The following is a 20,149-nucleotide window of genomic DNA, read 5'->3' as shown; positions in this document are numbered from 1 at the left end:
AGCCAGCAGACTGCATTGTAAGCTCCCAAGTGACTTAATGAAAGAGGGAATGAATAAACATGAATCAAGCACAGTGTTGTCTGGATTCTAGACACTCATAAGGGGCATATAGTATAAATACGTCCTTTCATCTATTACTAACCTTAACCTTTCCCTTCATATGGGAAACACTCTGTAAGTCACATTCAGCTAAATCTCACAGATCTGAATCTGCTTGCCTGACTGTTCATTTGGACAGAAGCTGGTCACAGTCATCACGGCGTAAAGCTAAAGGCTAATGTGGAAGTATCGTGAGCTTCAGTTTGAAACCCACAAGGCATTAAATAGAACTCACAATACAATAAATAATTCAAATACAACACAATATATCTATCTGTATATGTATGTATGTATGTGTGTATGTATGTATGTGTGTATATATATATATATATATATATATATATTAGTGCTGGGCAAGTTAACGCGTTATTATCGCGTTAACACATTAATTAATTAACGCCAACAATTATTTTATCGCTCGTTAACGCAGTTTTTTTTTTTATTATTATGCGGATATTTTTAACACAAGAACCGGGCAGAGAGCGGTGAACAGCTGTTTCTGTGGCGTCACTTCCGTCTCTTCCTGTTTCCTTCACCTACATTCCCCTGGGTCCTAAGTCCCTCCATGTACAGCTTCTTATCACCCTCTATGTACCAACATACATTTATAACAAATACCACACATATTACGGTAATCAGCGTTGCATATGTGTCTGACCAAAATACCAAAAAAAGCAAAAAATAAATGATTCATTTAAATTATTTATTTATTATTATTTATTTATTATTATTTTAGAGTTTTTAAAGTTGTTTTGTTTGGAATATGTATAATAAGCATATCATTTAGTTATCGCTACTGAGAATCTAACAAACATAAAAAAGAAAGAAAAAACATGATGTAGATAGGTTTGCTGTTTTCAAGGTGTATATTTGAAATTTCATCTCTTACACACATGAAGATAGAGTTGTGAACAGCGGCTGAATATCTATTATCAGAATCATTATAACTGTATAATAACTGCTACTGTGTAAAGAGAATACTGCTGTTAAGAATAACCTTATGTGTTTAAAGCAAACCAAATGTTATTGCACTTTTGTTCATATAGCAGTACTTTTAAAATAAAAGTGCGCAATACACTACTTTTGAATTCATTATTGAATTTTGCGCATAACAATGGGATTAATCGCAAAAGAATCATGCGATTAATCGCGATAAAAAATTGTAATCGTTGCCCAGCACTAATATATAGACATATACACAGTGGCGGGCCGTGCATTTTATACCTGGGCCTTCACTGCTGTCCTGCAGCTGAAACACAGCTACGGTTATTATTATTTTCGTGTAAAAATGAAGCAAACACCTATAGTAGATACACTATCTGCCGAGAGTGCGTCTCCTCTTTGCTCTGACTGCAGCTGGGACTGCTGCACGAGGCTTCTGTGGGCGGCGGCGGAGGGGCTCACGGTAGCACCCGCTGCTCGTTCACGACAGTGCAGAACGTACGTGCTTTAACGTCAAAAGACCACAAAAGTCTCCAACAACACCAGAACAAGTCGCTCGATTTGTCACTAGTAGCTTTTGACAAAAAAAAGTCGCCATGAGGGTTTGGAAAGTCGCCAGATTTAGCGAGAAAGTCGCCAAGTTGCCAACACTGGCACCTGCTAAATATGTCCCCAGAGCAACATTGGACGTAACAATGGTTCCTATCACATATTAAACCAAACAAAAATCCATCTTCATAAAAACAAGTTGTACAAATAATAATATATAAACAAGCATATTAAAGCTACTGCAGATGTAAAAACAAACACATTTAACTTACCAGAGCTGCTGTTCACTATTTAAAGACAAAGTGCATCCTCCTTTCTTTGTTAATAAAGAGTTTAATCTGACGGTTGTTCAGTACATCCGTGCGTTTTAGTTCCAGTAAGAAGTCCTTCTCGATTCATGGACGCCAGTGAAGACAGTCAAGCCTCCCCAGTTCTTGAATACGTTTTAATGCGTTTCATGGCTGAAAATGTCCGCTCGACAGAGGCAGCAGATTTTGGGACAATATCGTCCCCATTCACTTAAACTGCACATGGATTCACTTGTGAGTCTGCAGGCCTCTGCCTCTGTTCTTACCTAGAGACACAGAGGTGAAATCTGATTGGCTAAAAGCTCTACTTAAAACAAGCTGCACTGGAAGCAGAGCAACTGAGGAAGACAGTAGCTGTGCAATGAGAAAATAAGATAATGGGAAAAATATTTTTATAAATTATAATACATGTAGTGTATTTAACAAAAATTATTAAATTATAAAATAGCTATAACTTTGTGATTCTGTTTAGGCCAGCAGAGAAGGCCTTGCAGGCCCTGACGGCCCACCACTGCATATACATATACATATATATACATATAAATATATAAATATACATATTCAGTATATATGGGCCACGTTTAAGTTGAAGGTTCGAGGTCCACGAATAGTATCAAGTATTTTGGAGGCAGAAACAGCTTCAGGTTCATTTCTGTATGTCATTACAAAAAGTAATTATGCTAATACTGCATAAACATATCAATTCTCATTTCAGCAACAAGACAAGCCATTACATCACACAGTGTGTGCTGTACGTTAATGTGATGTGTTTCCTCAGTGGACAACTGAGGTCATGTGTAGTGCTGCCATTAATATGTCATGAAGAGGCTTCATGAAATTCCTTTCATATCTGGGACAGTTCCTCTGTAAATGTGTTTACTCCACAGGTCAAAAGTCAGGTTCACCCTGTTGTTGTATCTTAGTGATTTCTCCTCATCCTTACTGTGGCTATGGACAGAACTTCTTTCATTTTCTCTAAAAATGCAATGGAGTGAAGTGTTAGCGTTACTGTCTGTAGGATATTATCTTGGCATTAAAAATGTATTGACTGTGTCCTGATCGACGCCTAACGCCTAAATTTACATTTATGCTGTATTTATGCCTAAATTATGTAATTTTGAGTGTTGATGGAGCAGCTGCATAGTTAGCATAGCCTAGCACCAATCAATCAGAACTACTTTCAGGAAACCAGCATGAATTTCGACTTTTTACAAAAGGGAAATCACGATGTAGGCTTTGATCCATTTGATCCGTGTATTGCAATTAAATCATGGTAAAATTCATTTATTTTGGGTTCATACCATTGTAGTAAACCAGACTAATTCAGCCGACGTGTGACTTGCTAGATACGGTGAATGGAGCTCGGTGAGATTCACCTATGATGTTAACACAGACAAGACGGCCTTCGGTTTTCCAACGTATCACAACACTTTGTGATCCTGCGGTGAAACTGGCGCGTTAACTCGATTGATTGGTGTAAACACAGCCTCACTGCTATGTGTTGATAGAATGGTGGCCACACTAAGACGAGGCTTGATTGTGCACCGTTTCAGTATTTGGAATGTTGTATTGCTCCGTTTTTATATTTTGCTTTTGTTAATTGGACAGTTAGGTACCCACAATGCAATTCATTGTGAGTAGTGGTGTAACGGACCACTGTTGATCTGTGATCCGTACGGATCGCCCCTCACGGTTCAGGACGCATGTGAACCACAGTTTAATTATGCAGCTACCTTAACCATCACAGTGTGAAATAAAGTTTTACTGACAATCGTTTTCCACCGTTATCTACTGTTTTCACAGCAACATAGGTAGATATTAGAGATGAATTATGATCTGTTCTTTTCATTAAAACTACTATTGACAAGATTTGTTTTAATCCATAAATACAATCTTTTATTTCCTAATCATTTGAATTGTGTGTTTTAACGAAGAAAAAACACTATAAATTACTATGATGAAGTAAAAGGATAACATTACATTTTTTTGATGGTTTACAGACTCCAGAGCAGTTGAAATTATTTTTGTTACGGTGACAAAAATAAAAGTAGTCTGGAGCCTTGTAGACCGGCAGCTATAATCAAACAACAAAGGGATCTGTATCTGCCAATATGGATCATCAATGATCAGTAAAAATAATCTTCTGTGTGACTCTGATCCGTGATAAGATCCGAACCATGAGTTTTATGAACCTAACATTAGTGGGGGGTTGTGTTGTGTTTGGACAAAATATGTATTTTACTGAGTTTCATATATTTTCAGTGGACTTGTAGTTAGCTTCAAAGCTGTTCTATGCGTGAGCTACCAGGCCTAATTTACCAGCATGGGTCCCTCTGCCTTGAGGTTACCACAGTGATTTAAGTAATTCTGCAATTAGTTGGTCTGTCCTGCACACACACACACACACACACACACACACACACACACACACACACTCACACACAATTGTCCTTTCCAATTCCTCTGCCATAATTAGACCATTACCAAAATTCATTTTCTCAGGTTTCTGTCTCCTCCTCTGCACCTTTTTTCTCCTCCAGCTGTAAAATGACATTAAGTCCACTATGGGATGTGTGTGTGTGTGTGTGTGTCCACTTCCTGTACAGGGACACAGTGAACAGACCCCTCCCTGTCTTCCATCTACGTCTCCCCATTCATTCATTATGTAGGATGATATTACATCTGTCCCTTCCATCTCTTCCTGTTAGAAACACAGCTGCTGTCCTGTTATTAGGTTATGTCTGGTGTATGATATATGATAAACAGAATATCTCAACTTCATAGACAAGAACCACATGTCCTCTTTGTTTCAGCTCATCACAGTTCCTCGTGTCTGGCTTTTTCTAGACACACCAACAGCTCAGTGCGAGTGTTTGTGTGTTTGTGAAATGAAGTGCACGTGTGCGCCTGCATGTTTGAACCCCTTGAGGAAAGCCCCCACCCGAGGGAACCTTGGTGTTAAAATGACTGACATGTGAGTGTGTGAGTGTGTGTGTAGTGATTACTGCTCCGGTGGAGTGGTTAAAAAGTGTGACAGAGTGTGTCTTCTTTGTATGTAGTGTGAGTGTGAGTGTGTATGGGCACACATTTAAGGGGATTAGGCAGGTAGATGGTGTGTGCGTGTGTGCGTGTGCGTGTGCGCGTGCGTGTGGGTGCATGCTTATAAAATAGTGCAAGGGCTGGTTGAGTGTTTGGAGCTGCTGACAAATCTAATTAACACTTTGGAGATATCTATCAGGTACAAAATACATATGCACAAAACACAGACACACACACATCCATTAGAGGAGACATGTGGGCTGTTTCACAGAGAGCATGTTGCCTACACAAAGCACTGAGTATTGAATACAGAATCAAGTCAATAAATAACTAGATTTATAGTAACAGTACAAAAAACTGTTGGAGCAGCACGAGAAAAAAACAGAGAAGAAAGATACATTCAATTTATAATTTTGGGAAAAGCCAGTTAAAACAAGAGGGTTTTCAAAAATGTGAAGGGGCGATAACGATAGATTTCAGCCGATCCTAAAGTTAACAAGAAGTCTAAATGTAAATAATTCATATTTTGTATATATCTTACCTGTAGTGCTTTTTATTAATGCTTTAACTGTTGAGTTTTTCAAATGTATTTTGTTGGCGCTTTGAGCACCGTAAACTGAATGCCATAAAGTCACATTATATTGAGAGAAGCAGACATCTCTACAGGTGGTCACTCACACCAAAACAATCTACATTGATAAATAGCAAGAGGAAAATATGTATTTTTGATTTCAGGGTGAACTGTCCCTTTAAAAATACGTTCCAACTAGCTCTTCTGTCCAAGCCAATAGCATAGTGCCTCTATGCTTTTCTTCTTCATCCTTTTTCAGCACAAAAACTACACAATCACTGTGATGTCAATAAAATCACAAAATGATCAAATATTATGATCACAATGCCATCTTACAAAACGTATGTGAAAAGAGGATACTGACTAACAGCTGTACTGAAGATCAGCTGTCTGTTCAGACTTACATCACTGTGTTCCAGTAGCTTTCCCTGAAATGTGTGGTCAACTGTTTCCAGATTTATTCACTCTGGAGGCGGTTTGTGCCAATGTTTGAAAACCGCCAGCTTATTGTGGATGGAGAGACATGTTTTCAAATGTTGCCCACTACATGGAGGTAGTCCTGTGTGACATATTGTGCCTTGTTTTCATTAAATGTATCTCTCCAGATTCTTGACCTGGAGCAGAGCTAGTGCTGACTAAAGGGCCGTTCACATGTTGCCTCTAAAAACACCTGGAAAATGCCAGCCGTGCTGCTTTCATCCTTTTATCCAAGGTGCTTGAGGTTTCGCTCCTGCTGTTGCTAAGGAACCAAAACCTAGGATAACGATGAGGATAAAGTTGCGGTAACAAAGTCAAAACAAATAAATATTGACTTCCTGCACCGTAAATCCCTCACAGTAGCTTTATTGCTCCACTTGTCTGTCAGTTTGACCTTTCAACCGGATGTTGTGAAGTAAAGATGAAGCAAGTAAAAGAGTCTGTGGGACAGATGGTAAAGCTCTCGGTAGCCCTGCACTAAAAGGGTTATTGATTTTGATATTTACGTGATCCAATCTTGCTAATGTACTTTGTTATCTGAAGCATCTTTCTACGTAACAAACACAACAGAAATGAGAAGTGGAGATCAAGGAATAGAAATAGATCCCTTCAGATTGATGGATGGATAAAATAGTGCTGAAGCATGAATCCTCTCCATCCACATGTCATATCTTTGTAACTGGGTAGGTTCATATCAAACAGGCTGTCCCAGCAGCAGCACTGGTCACCAATTAAAGGAACCATTTCACGACTGAGTGGAGCAATGACCAATGGCAAGCTGAGCCCCGAGTCCTGACCAATCAAGAGAGTCATCGAGTGGAAAAATACACAAGAACAAGTCACATTTTCAGATTGAGGGCAGCCATCGCGTCGTTTACTCTGATGGATTTATGACACATATTAAAAAGAGCTGCTGTACTCTTCCATTATTTACAGCGGTGATCTTTAAGTTCCCTGATTGAGGATAGTCTCAGTCTTTGGTTGGAGGCACATCACTAACATGTGTGATTTCTACTGCATGTCCCTGAGTCTTTTTAGTCATGGTGGCTTTCACTGCTGCTAACCACCCAGGCCTGTGTGTGCAGTCGTTATCCTGAATTATGAGCACCGCTGTTTACAATTTCACTCAATCTATATTATCCTCTGCTCTTGTGTTTCGCAGAGTGCAAGGTTTAGCGTCTCCAGACCCACGGAGCCGAGCAGAGGTGGAGCAGGTGAAGCTAAGGGGACTACAGAGCTTGTCAGCAGCTGGTCAAGAGGTCCTGGCATTTGCTCCTGGTGTTCCGTTTTGGTAGAAGGACGTAACGGGAGTAACAGGCAAAGCAGCTTTAGAAGTGACCTGTGATCTAAGTGATTTGCGGTGGATCTAATTCATGCCAATGTGAAGAATTTGTGAGGATTTTGACAAGTGACTGATGAACATCTGGAAAAGAAATTGAATATATTAAAAAAACTTTAAAGTCTTAAATTTGAGAACGGACTTTGGCGTGATGGTAGGTGGTAAAATGACTTAATGAATTCATTACTTGGGTTACTCTACCTAATTTCTTAAAATATGGATTTTACTAATATAGCAAAACATATTCACTAATATTTAAATCCATGAGTGGCACCTTAATGATACGACTTTACAGTATATGTTTGTCTTTACTTTAATCCCTGTTATTTTGGTGATACTGGTGCTGTTTCTTTGGGTAAACTATAATTAAAAGTCAGCTCATCATAAATGGGCTCCCAGTCCTTCAGCAGCTTTTAGATCCCTGGATCATTACTTCCTTAAAGTAAAGGACTTCATGTTGACGCAGTAGTTTTCTGATTTTAAAATATGTACTTTCCAGATACGCCTGCTAGTTTAGCATATTGTCATCACTGAAAATGCGTTCAAGCACACATTTAAATGGATCTCTAAATCTTCATCAACAAATACCAGCCAGTCCCATTCACTACATGTTTAATCTGCAGGGTTTCTTCCTCATAACTCCTCCTCCTCTGCCTGTGTTAGGATCACATGTGTTTTCTACTGTTTGGAGGGATGTGAGAGACAGCACCTGACCTCACAGGACACACCGTCCAAACCCTCTTTGTACCACAGTGGTTTTTGTAGGTTACCAACTCTTGTTCCAGAGTGTTTGTGTTTTACAGTGTGTCCCAGTGCAACAGACAGACCCGTCCCCGGGCCTTATATCAAGCACACACACACACACACACACACACACACACACACACACACACACACAGATGGATGCCTGTGCACTGATATAGGTTAAGTACCTGGCTCATGGGCTCAACATCTGGAGTCCCACCTGGAATCAGGCTGGCTGGGTCTTCACCTTCTTTAGCATCTTCTTCATTTCTCCACCTTCCACTCATCTAACCCCCTTAAGAGAGAGGAGACCCTCTACTTTGCCAGTTTTTTGGAATCACTGACTTTATTTCAGTGCGTAATATATCCATTTTCTCCTGTTGTCAGTATATGTATTTCCTGATGGTGACATAACAAAACGTAAGAGGAAAAGATCACTAAAGACTTATTAGGTGATTAAAGTGAGAATATTTCTACTTGAAACAATAAAAAAAGTTACAGCACCACTTCAAGCAGCAGAGTAAATACCTGTAATCAAAAGCCTCTTCCATTGTGTTCATATGATACATGATGACTGTCAGCATATAAGATAACCTTCCTCTCTTTGCTTCCTGCTTAACTCAACGCACAGACAGAAGATTTCATGACAGGAACTTGGTTTCTCCTGCATGCAATGTTGTTGTTTTTTATGTGAATATTCTGCTGATGAGGGCTTATCCGATGCTATGAGCTACACACACTTGCACACGTGTGGGACACACACACACACACTTTGAGCCAACAGATTATCTTGACATGGCAGAAGAGGAGTCATCTACAGCTAAATCTCTAGTTACGTAAATCTAACAGCTCAAGCAGCAGCAATGGAGAAGAAATAAAGAGAGGATAGACTGAGGACTGATGAAATATTGTTCTATGATTCTACTATTGTTTATATAGAACCATCTGTTCTCTATTGACTCAGTGCTTGTTTTATGCTGATGAAAATGGATAAAAACAGCTCATGTCCCACTGCTCTTGGCTGTATTCTGTCACTTGCTGTTTTAAGACATCACAGAGTTGAATATAATTTGATCTCAAAGTATGGGGGGAAAGTTTGTCAATATTGATTTAGAATTAAAATGATGCACAAACTGTGTGTTATTGAATGTTAGCTTAAGATCATGTATGGCTGTGATTATGCAACCTGGTGTCACTCCCAACTCGTTAAATATAGTTGTTTGGTCAGTGGGCCTCAGGTCTGATACAAACAAATGGACGCACAAAGTGTCTGTTTGAGAAGAACCTTTAAAGTGGGTGATACAAACACAGGACTATCACCTGGGAGACTGCTGTTCATGTCCCGTGAGAAGCTAAGAATCAGCATTGATGTATTCTGTCAGTACGTGACTAGTTAGTGTCATTGGCCCTGTTACTCAGTGAAGTTAACAATAACCACAATATTTTCCTAACCCTAACTATGTAGTTTTCCTAAACCTAACTTCCTGTGAAGACGTAAGTATATTTTGAAAACATATTGTATGCGAACATTGCATGTAACAAGCGTATACTGACCTGTGTAAGACTGGCGTTACTTAGAGCGTCATAAAGTGAAGCTTATGTATGTAATGTAAGTGTGATGAAAGGTCTTATGCTATCATATACTGACAGGGACCCAATGCAGTGATTGCAATCTAATATATGTTCTTCTGATAAGTGTTCATGCAGTGTTTAAATGTAGAATGGAGGTGATCTGTGTGCTGAGGACAAATCTCAAAAGGATCTTTACAGATTATTGTAAGCGATACATTAATGTTGTTTGTATGGTTATGAATCCTGCTGCTAAAATGAGGTAAAAGGTCTTCGTGTTGCAACTAATGCAACTCATTTTCCCAACAAATAGTCCAAACCCCAAAGATAAGCCATTCAGAATGATACAGCATCTAACCACGAGTATAAGACAGAGTGGGAGTCAAAGGCTTGTTCACCTATCTGCCCTTCTTGACTTCACCCTGCACTACATGAAGGTGATACTACCAAAGCACTGAACATCGACACCGAATGTAACTGCCTAATGCCTCATTCTTGTGTATAAACATGCTAAGTAGGAGGCAGGGCTGCAGCTGAGGATGATTTCTGATGTGATCTGTTTCTTTCCACAGAAAATATAATAATGTCTCTAAATGACTGTGGTAATGATTTGCTGATGTCAAATCCACATCCTGTTCTCTGCTTCCCAGCAACGATTGGCATCAGACACATGGCATTGAGCATTGTTCTTTCTAGAAAAATAAAAAAGCCATGTAATGTGGGTAGATCACAGAGTGACAATTTGTTCTGATCTTTTCCCTTTGGCCATGAAGAGAGGGGGAGGAGAGAGAGAGCGAGAGAAAGGGGGAAGGGATGGTTAGTGTGAAACCTCTCGGACAAATATTTGCAGAGAAAGGTCCATTGCTGTCCATTAGGGTCCCTCTCTCTTTTTCTCTCTCTCCTTCTTTCTTTCTGTTTTCCTGGGTGCATTAACCTCCTCTTCACAATGCTGCCAAACAAAGGACTGTATTTGTGTACGTGTATACATGTGAGTGTGTGTGTGTGTGTGTGTGTGTGTGTGTGTGTGTGCGTGTATGCGTGTGTGTGTGTGTGTGTGTGCGTTTGGTGCTCTGGTACTACTGTCCACCCTCCTGCATCCCTCAACAAACACTTCTCCATAACACACACACACATACATATACACACCTGCACATGATTAAAAAAAACACTTGAATGCATTAATGTACTAATCCTCCCACCAGTATCTGCCACACACAAAAACACATGTAATCACACACACACACACACACTCATGTAGACAAGAGTAATATGAGGGATAAATGTGTGTAATGTGTGTAATGTGTTCAGTGTTTAAATCCTCCTACAGGGAAAACAAACAGCATGTTCAGACTGCCCTGCATCACTACAGACACTTAGGCCTCCCACACACACCCTCACACACTCACACTCACACACTCACATACATAGTGCCTAAAGTACTGTTAGATGTAAAGACAAGTTATACTGGAGAAGAGCAGCACAACATACTGAATCATTTCTAATAAATAGAAGCATACCTTCATTATTGATCTGACTTTTTGACCTCAGCGGAGGTCAAATGTCAGTGTAATGCTGCCATAGTGCCATTGAGCCAAACAATACTAACAACACGGAGATACAAAGTGTTCACACCAGAGACTTTCTACACTCCACATCATTAATAAATGAATGACGGGTGACTTTATACTAAGTTGTACAGAAGGACGCATTGTGGTTCTTTGCTGATGTGTTCATAGGGGAACCAAATCAATACAGCGATAGAATGTTTACTGGTCTCCACTGGATCTCTAAAAGAGGAAATGATTGACCGTGAAGTGTATTAATCCTTTGATGGCAAGTTATTCTACTTGATCGAGACATAATGTATAATATGTTAAGGAGGAGGAGATGTGATGTTTGCTGTGTAAAATATTATGTATATCCTATAATACCGTAAATAACATTCAAGATAGATGCTAAGAGAGCAAAGCAAGACTACGTGTATGTTTTCTCCACAACTGCACAGCCAAGTCCACAGATTTGGGAGAAATATGCCAATATTTCCAGAATAGCTTGCATGTTTTTCATGATTCAAAATCTGAAAATGACAGGCCATCGAGGAGTGTGTTCAACCAATCAGGTGCAGGGAGATTCCATGTTTGTGTCTAAATAAGTTATACAGCAGGCTAGAGATGAGCTAATTCATTCAAGACCTGTCTATTGAGCCTTGCCAGACCACACTAGGTCAAATCAAATCTGGTGCCAGGCTACAGACTGTAGTGCAGAGCTTGAGAAACCGTCATTGGGTCAAAATGAGCTAAAAAATACAAAATACATATGATGATACTTGAATGGAATTGCTAGCAAAATGGACAATATTACCTAAATCAGTCAGCAATGTCAATTAAAAATCGAGTCGCCATTGCAAATCCACGGATGAGTTGAATCTCGACATTGCTGAACCAAAAATACGTTTCATATCAACATTTCTAGACAACGTTACAGTGTTTTAACTGCTCGTGGCATTTTTGTCATTTCGAAAGAGCATTTTCAACTATTAATAGGTTTACGCAACGCAACAGCTTGGCTAGGTTAAGTAAAAGATCATGGTTGGGGTTCAAATTAGTACGTTACTTTTGGTTTCACACGGGACACTAACAGCAGTCTCCTGGGTGAAAGTCCTGCAGACTTGTGCAGACTTTGATCAAACTTATTTGTGATACGTCAAAAACAAATGTAATCCAAGAGAATTTACGCTCTATCAAAACATAATTGACAATGTAGTTATGTTGCACAGGAACGTAACTTTTAGGAGACCAGGCTGCAATTAATACTATAGATTACTAACATTAGGACTAGACTAATATGAGACACCCAATAACTGGCATCAGCGGTGATGACAACTCGGTACCTCCAGTATGGCCGACAGTGGCCCCATCCCATCCCATCCCATCCCATCACATTTTCATCTAAAATCTGGAGATGAAGAAAAAATAGAACTGAAAGAGCCAAAAATGCAGACAGGTTGCAGCTTTAAGAGTAATTGTGACCAATGAGGAAACATCCACAAGACATAATCCATAATTTTCCAATCAACCGTGGCAGACTGACCGATCAGTGTGTGTGTGTGTGTGTGTGTGTGTGTGTAATTTATTTTCCTGCAGCCCAAATGATCACTGTAACAGCCAATAGAGGTAAAGATCAGATGATGTAGGTGAAATATTTAACATCTTTTTCCACTGAAACATTTAAAATAATGAAAGTGTGACATAATTGATTGCTACAGTACATATACTTTACCATCCACAATAACAGTAACTCTCGTAACTAATTTAAGAATGAATTAAAGTTTCACAACTGCATTCACTCACACACCGAGAGCAGCTACAGTACAAGCAGTGTTTTCCCTTTGGTAGTGAGGAGATGAAAACGACTGTGAGCAGTGAGGGGTTTAAACACGGTAAAGTACGGCACACTGTATTCTGTTTGATCCACGTGCTGTCTGTGAATAGGATTTCTCAACAAACAAGTGTCTTTGACTGTGACTTTCTCATCAATTGGCTAAACTCCACTTCTGTCCAGAAAATAAAAAGTAAAACTGGAAGGTTAGTATATTCTCCCCTCCACACACACACACACACACACACACACACACACAGACTACAGACATATAGCGATACCTCTGTCAGTGCAGCTCTTGTGTCCAGGTGTACAGCGGTGCAGGGTGACTGTGTTGTATCTCCATCCCCATCAATCCTTCAGCATCCGAGAAACCGAAGAGAAAACAACAAACACAAAGACTGAGCATCTGTCAGTCTGGTCCAGCAAGGAGACACAAAGACAGCGGATGTAATAACTGTAGAAATGAAGGAAAACACTACACTCTCTCCTTCTCTTTCACTCAGTATATTTCTTTCCTCCTCACTCTCTCTATCCCTTTCTTTCCCCCTCTCTTTGCTCTCGCTGTTTCTCGGTGCGTAGACACTCTCTCTCTCTCTCTCTCACACACTGACTCTCCATCTGTCACCGCCCCCTCTCCTTCACCCCTCCCACCTCATACATTATTAATAAGCCTCAGACACACACACACACACACACACACACACACACACACACACACAATCCACTGCTGTCAAACACACTCACACACGTTGCAAGCTACGCACAACTGCATGTCAAATACTGCGGACAGCCTTTAAGCAGCCCACCGTTTTGTCTAGATGAGATCACACAGGCTCGTTTCTTCTTGGTTTCAGAAGAAATGTGTAGCCATTTCTTGGGTTTTTAATGGTTGCATAACTTTCCATAACGTTATCATACCAATCAACTTTTAATAAAAGACGCTTGATTTACTACGTCGCTTGTTCTGACTGAATCCAAAGACGTCCACATTCAAAGTATCCATGTTTTGGGAAACGTAGGGTGCCATAAATGTTCCCTTATTAGTATAATAATAATAGCAAGCATTGCAGGTGTTTTTCAACAGGCTACAAGCTAAATCACTGTTGTGCTATATCAACAGTAAGATAAGACATAGTACAGTAAGATGATTATTTAAATCAACAGAAAATGAATCAGGGATGATTTCATAACTAATCATTTATCAATTAAGACACACAGCTTGACAATCTTGTAGCCATGACAGTAAAAGCTTTCTATGTTATTCTTTTGTATGTAGGCAGAGACTCTTTATTGGAGAATGAGCAGTCATTTGTATTGCCTGTTGTTTTCTTAAAGACACAGATCACAGTGGGTCTGAAATAAAAAATATACACACACACACACGTATACAGACACACGTACATGTAACCTATAAAGCCTCAAACACACACGTCAGCCATGCATGAACTCATTCACATGCAAAATACACACAGGTCGCGGAGAAGACAGGGCCGATCATGCATGAATGCAGAGCACGCATGCACACACTCACACACATACACACACACGAATCTCACACACACAAACACATATTTGTCCATGCATGCAGGCGAGGAAGCCCCCTTCAGCTGGAGGCTATCTGAGTTTTCTCATGGACGAGACATGGCTGGAAGTCAGAGAAAAGTGTGTGTGTATCTGTGTGTGGGTGAAAGCAAAAGGGACAGAGCCAGTATTATACAACGCTACCTTTGTAAAAGTACTATGTAAAGGAACCCCAAAGCCAGATGAGAAGATTTATTTCTAGATATCAAACCTGTCACCGATCCATTCAAGATTCTGTTGGGTTTTGTCTAGATTTAGGGCAGAGTGCAAACCTGGCAACCCCACTATGAGGATAGGAGCTTTACGATGTTGCGTGCAGTCACTTCCTCCAGTAGAGAGTCACGTTGCTAGAGGATGATACTGCATGGACCACTTAAAACCCAACATCCCCCGTTTGAATCAGACAGTGGACCTTTGTTATACCTGATAAAACAACACAAAGATGTGTATTGTATATTTTTACTTTTTGCTACCAGGCTTTTTGCAAAGCTAGGAAGAAAACTTATTTCCAGTGTATGTTACATACGGGCATAGTCCTTTATTTTCGATGCACATGGTTCTTTAATCCTCGGCAACTCTGTCATCACACAAAACAACTTGAGTTGTCATTAACATAGGATGATAAAAGTCATCAGTTATCAGTCAAACATAATCATTCCAAAATAAAATGAGTTTCTTTAATTGTGCGTATCTAAGTTCGACCTCCTGACCTCGGCCAGCATTTTCAGCACCCTTCTGTCTCCAGCCCCCCCGCCAAACAATCAATAACCCCCCCAACCCACCGCCGCTAGCTGTGACATGCAAATGACCCTCGCATATAATTAAAAGATATGCCCTGACAACAATAGGATAACCTCAACCTCCCCTGGGCGTTTCCTTAAGACGTGCGCCAAGACGTTTACACACACACACACACACACACACACACACAGAGAGGGTGCACAAACAAAAACAAAGACATCAACTCGTGCCCAGATGGACTCCAGTCAGTTGACCTCTGCTCAGATCTGCAACAGACAAGCAAACAGACAAACAGACACCAAGATAAGTGCACTTCAGCCCCCCCCCCCCTCATGCTTAACACACACACACACACCTTATCCTGTTACTACCTCAAAACTGAAGCTTGCAGCTTAGAGTTATGCTCGTGTCCAATAACTTCCACTTGTTTAATGTAGCATAATGCTGAAGACTGAGGTCAGCATACTAAGGAAAGTTAGATGTGTGTTTACTGTCTCTGAAAGCGCTGCATGTCATCATAACTGGTTATGATTGATCAATTATTACTTCCCTCTACATATGAACATCAATGAATGATTATTGTATCTAAAACACAAAACTATAACATGAGACTTCTATCCGCTGACAGATGCAGATAAAAGCAAAATGCAGACGTTGAACTAAGACAGTTTTGTCAAACTACTGTTTCCAAAAGTGAAGAATGACCCGTATTTGCAAGCTTTCCATCACCACAAAAATGACATTTTCCCAAGCCCAAGTAAGTGAAGTGCTTTTGTGTTTTTACCTCTGCAGTAGCGTTACTACTGTGTTCATTTGTCTACGGTGTCATTTTTATGATATGGTGATGTTGGTCCCTCTGATGTGAATAATATTTGAATACGTGTTTTAGCGCTGCAGTGTTGCTGGATTGATTTGTTGCTTTGTTGTCATATAAATATATGTGACTGGTTCTTGTGAGTTTGTTCTTGTCATTGTGATAATTACGTTGATTTTGACTATATGCATTGTCCGTTAATGATGAAGCATCCCGTCATGCGTGTATTCATGTCTCTGTTTTCTTTTACAAAGCAAGAATGATGGTCTGGAGAAATGGGGGTTGTGTGGTGATTGCTTTAGCCCAGTTTGAATCAGTTGGGAACAGCTAAACTCTGCGGGGAGAGTTTTCAGTGTGTGTGCTGCTGTTGGTTTTCCTGCTAAGCTAGTTTAGCATAGTGTGCCTCCCAGAACACACGAGCCTCAGCAGAGTACAATGTTTTTCTTCCGTGGTGGGCGTGTCAGACAGCACATTGGGTGGGTTGCCAGGTTGAGTGCAGTGGCTCCACAGAAAGAACATTATATTTCCCACAATTTATGCTTCTACATTTTCCAAATGCACTAGTATTATTCAAACGTATTGTTCGGTTCGTAAGCCTCGTACCGAACGGTTTAATATGAATATGTGTATTGTTACACCCCTAGAAACAAATAACCGTAGCTGTGGCGTCATAATGAGGTTATTAGGAGGCGGTTCAACTGTAGTAGGACAGCACTGAAGGCCCAGGTATAAAATGCACGGCCTGCCACTGCCTTATTTATTGGCTTACTGTGGTAACCTGCGTCAATGCTTTTTGCGGCTGAGTGGGCTATTAGAAAAAACTGGAAAGAAATAGCAGATGGATTCCACCTTTCAATGAAAATAAAAAGCTTTGTAGAGAACTGTAAAGTAAGGTGCTACTTTGACACTGGACACTGGAACTCGTATTGAACAATACTGAGTGAGTGAGAAATAAAGACAAGTGGAAACAGAGTAAGTTAAGGAGATAAGATAGACAGAATGAGGACAACTTCATAGCTAGACAATAACTGAACTCATTACAGTTCATGCCATGGGGGGGCCATGCGTTAATTAACTCTTCATGCTGACCCCTAAACACACGCACAAACACATACACACAGTACAGCCATGTCCTGTGGTTATTGAACTGGGTGTTGGGGGCAGATCTCACCCTGGGCACTGGGAGACTCTAGTTTTCCAATCAAATGACAACAAAATAGCACACACACACACACACACACACACACACACACAATAACAGTAGAGAATGAGTCAGTAGGAACCAATGCTTCGAGGGTCACAAGTCATGAAGCTGAAAAAACACTCATTAGTGACTAGACTAGTTGTATGAGTGTGTGTGTGTGTCCTCTACCTGCATACAGAAAAACAACAACATTAATTGCAATCTGAAATGTCATCCATCTACACACACACACACTATTTGTTAGGTGTGCATGGGTGTGTGAGTGTTCTTCAAATACGGAAAATTCCATTACTTCCCATTCTCATGTTAGGATTTGTGTATGTGTGCGCGCGCGTGTGTGTGTGTGTGTGTGTGTGTGTGTGTGTGTGTGTGTGTGTGCGCGCATTTTAGTCCAGACCTAACCCATGGTAGGCAGATACAGTATGTGGGCTACTATCAATAAGGCTTTGTCCGGTGGATGGATGATTGTGGATTGAACCGAACAACATGGTGGAGGAACAGACTGCAACTATTGTACAAACAACGTCCCCCTCCCTTTTCCCTCTCAAATAACACACAGCAACATCACACTGTGGCACAGCAGATGAGACCCACAAGAAGCCCTACTGTGCTTCACATCTAGAATTTTTTTAATGTTTACATTACATTTTTACAAAGTCCACAGACATCACACAACAATAACTCGTCATCTGTGCCAAGAACATCCAAACACCAGTACTTCAACACTGGTTCTTAGCTGATTTCATTACAGGCCTGTGGCATAGCCACCACATGTCTTAACTAGGCATGTAATATATTGTTTTTACCTCGGCCAAGGAGGTTATATTTTTTGGTTTGGTCTGTTTGTTTGTCAACAGGATTATGGAAAAAATGACTGGACCGTCCACCCATCCATCCATTTTCCTCCGCTTATCCGGGGTCGGGTCGCGGTGGCAACAGGCCAAGCAGGCTGACCCAGACTTCCCTCTCACCGGCAACATGTTCCAGCTCATTCTGGGGGATCCCGAGGCGTTCCCAGGCCAGCTGGGAGATGTAATCCCTCCAGCGTGTTCTGGGTCTTCCCCGGGGTCTCTTCCCAGTTGGACGTGCCTGGAAAACCTCCAGTGGGAGGCGTCCAGGAGGCATCCTAATTAGATACCCAAACCACCTCAGCTGACTCCTTTCGACGCGAAGGAGTAGCGGCTCGACTCCAAGCTCCCTCCTGATGACCGAGCTCCTTACCCTATCTCTAAGGCTGAGCCCGGCCACCCTACGGAGGAAGCTCATTTCGGCCGCTTGTAGCCGCGACCTTGTCCTTTCTTTCACGACCCAGAGTTCGTGACCATAGGTGAGGGTAGGAACATAGACCGAGTGGTAAATTGAGAGCTTTGCCTTCCGGCTCAGCTCCCTCTTCACCAAGACGGTCCGGTGCAGCGCCTGCTTTACTGCTGCAGCCGCACCGATCCGCCTGTCGATCTCCCGCTCCATCTTACCCTCACTCGTGAACAAGACCCCGAGATACTTGAACTCCTTCGCTTGAGGTAGGCACTCCGTCCCCACCTGGAGGGAGCAATCCACCGGTTTCCGGCAGAGCACCATGGCCTCAGATTTGGAGGTGCTAACTCTCATCCCCGCCGCTTCACACTCGGCTGCAAACCGCCCCAGTGAATGCTGGAGGTCACGATCCGAGGAGGCTAACAGGACCACATCATCTGCAAACAGCAGAGAGGCGATCCCGAGACCCCCGAACCTGACGTTCTCCACCCCCCGGCTGCACCTAGATATCCTGTCCGTGAAAGTCACGAACAGGACTGGAGACAAAGGGCAGCCCTGGCGGAGGCCAACACCCACCGGGAACATGTCTGACTTATTGCCGAGAATGCGGACACAGCTCCTACTGCAGTCCTACAGAGACCGGATCGCCTGTTGTAATGGGTCCGGCACCCCATACTCCCGCAGCACCCCCCACAAGAACCCCCGAGGGACCCGGTCGAAAGCCTTCTCCAAGTCCACAAAGCGCATGTAGACTGGTTGGGCAAACTCCCAGAACCCCTCCAGTAGTCTTGCGAGGGTAAAGAGCTGGTCCACTGTTCCACGGCCGGGACGGAATCCGCATTGCTCCTCTTGAATCTGAGGTTCGACAAACGGTCGGAGCCTCCTTTCCAGCACCCTGGCATAAGCCTTCCCCGGGAGGCTGAGTAGTGTGATACCCCAGTAATTCAAGCACACTCTCCGGTCCCCCTTTTTGAAAATGGGAACCACCCCGGTCTGCCAGTCCATGGGCACTGATCCCGACCCCCATGCGACATTGAAGAGGCGTGTCAGCCAGGACAGCCCAACTATGTCCAGTGCTTTCAGCATCTCAGGGCGGATCTCATCCACCCCCGGCGCCTTGCCACCGAGGAGCTTTTTGACTACCACAGCGGCCTCTGCCAGGGATATGGGTGAGCCTCCCCCTAGATCTTCAGGCGCTGCCTCCTCTGCAGAGGACATGTTGGTCGGGTTTAGGAGTTCCTCAAAGTGCTCTTTCCACCGCCCGACGATGTCCCCTGTCCGGGTCAGCAGTTCCCCCCCCCCACTGAGAACAGCCTGGGGTAAGCCCTGCTTTCCCTTCCTGAGTCGTCGGATGGTTTGCCAGAACCACCTTGAGGCCAACCGAAAGTCCTTCTCCATGGCCTCCCCGAACTCCTCCCATGCCCGAGTTTTAGCATTCGTGACCACCACAGCTGCAGCCCTTCTGGCCTGCCGGTACCTGTCAGCTGCTTCGGGAGACCCCTGGGCCAACCAGGCCTTGAAGGTGTCCTTCTTCAGC

The 20,149-nt window shown here is 42.1% G+C and overlaps 1 protein-coding gene across 21 annotated transcripts in view; it reads right to left on the bottom strand.

Annotated features, from left to right (window-relative positions):
• Window positions 1-20,149, bottom strand: part of nfasca (neurofascin homolog (chicken) a) — a 166,526-nt gene that overhangs the window by 99,583 nt on the left and 46,794 nt on the right. For 19 of the 21 annotated variants that reach the window (XR_004213773.1, XR_004213774.1, XM_031875565.1 and 16 more), the window contains exon 1: window positions 13,297-13,520. The gene's annotated coding sequence lies outside the window, so the exon portion shown is untranslated. Of the gene's footprint in view, window positions 1-13,296; window positions 13,521-13,541; window positions 13,611-20,149 lie in introns of those variants that run through there. The other 2 variants (XM_031875561.1, XM_031875560.1) reach the window with 2 other exon arrangements.

The sequence above is a fragment of the Anarrhichthys ocellatus genome, unplaced genomic scaffold (assembly GCF_004355925.1).
Source record: "Anarrhichthys ocellatus isolate YVR2014 unplaced genomic scaffold, GSC_Weel_1.0 scaffold92, whole genome shotgun sequence".
Lineage (NCBI taxonomy): Eukaryota > Metazoa > Chordata > Actinopteri > Perciformes > Anarhichadidae > Anarrhichthys > Anarrhichthys ocellatus.
Note: the sequence above shows the minus strand (reverse complement) of the source record. Positions and strands in the feature narration are given on the sequence as shown.